General features: G+C 41.8%; 1 pseudogene; it reads right to left on the bottom strand.

Moving 5' to 3' along the window:
- On the bottom strand, positions 1-730 carry LOC144095639 (uncharacterized; annotated as a pseudogene).
- Between the last annotated feature and the right edge of the window lie 390 nt (positions 731-1,120).

Genomic DNA, 1,120 nt, shown 5'->3' with positions numbered 1-1,120 from the left:
CTACGAGCGGAAGAGGAACTTGTTATCCTTAAACAAAGGCTTCGATAGGTTCACTGTGCCAGCAATTACTATGAGAATGTTGTCTATGTATGGCAGAAGGTCGAGATCGAACCTATTTTTTAAAATACGAAAGAGTTTCATTCTTTGAATGGCTCTTTCTACATGCACACGAGCACTTGCGATCGATTGATTATTTTTTGCCTCCTCTGTTGTCAGCTGTTTTTTCCATAAGGAAGGGAGGTCTGATAATTTTGACATTTTTTTCTCTACAGAGTTCACTGATAAGAAATCTTTTATCGACCATGACGCTGTCAACATGTGGCATACACTTGTCGAGCACTTTGCAGTGTTTTGTGATATATGTATCCGATGCTTTCCCACCATATGCTGGGCTTATATAGCTAATCAGACCGGCTGGAGTCTCGCTCACCAGCACCATTGCAGTGTAGGTACGTTTGTAATGGCTGTATGTTAGCAGCCGTGAGGTGAGGTCTTTTGGCCGCTCAATTTCTATTTCTGTACAGTCGAGCACCATTCTCGTGTCCTTATACTCCTTGAAGTAAGTTGTGAAACAGGTGACCACGCAGGCCTTTCCTGGCCAAAATACTGCGTGCTTTAAAATGCTGGCCAGGATCACAATGGACTCTCGAAACACGTTAGACGCAGTTGTGCGGTGAACTTGAAACAGCACAACCATCAGTGAGAAAGTTAGATCATGATACAACTTCATGAATGTTAAGAGGACAGCGTCATTATTGCTTATAAAGAAGCTGCGGCTTGTCTGCAAGACACGTGCTTCTGTAAGCAATTCTGTTATGTTTTAAAACAACTAAAAGGATCCTATCCCTCTGAGCACAAGCAAGCCACTTTCATCTGAAATTTTTGAAATAGTTATGAGCTGTTCACGTTTGAAAATGCCATTTGTTGTATTCACTTGTACTCCAGCATCTTTGCAAAGCTTCTGCACCTGCAAGGTGACCTCTGGAAGAAAAAATACAAGCAATGTAAAAAAACAGCTGCATGTGAAAAAGGAAACTGGTCAGTACCTTCTGAACTTGCTGCGTGGTGGTCTAGACTCTGTGTTGGAACAGCTAAAGCATTGAAAGAAAAATAAACAGCT

This window comes from Amblyomma americanum, chromosome 6 (assembly GCF_052857255.1).
Source record: "Amblyomma americanum isolate KBUSLIRL-KWMA chromosome 6, ASM5285725v1, whole genome shotgun sequence".
Lineage (NCBI taxonomy): Eukaryota > Metazoa > Arthropoda > Arachnida > Ixodida > Ixodidae > Amblyomma > Amblyomma americanum.
This window is presented reverse-complemented; position numbering and strand designations above follow the sequence as displayed.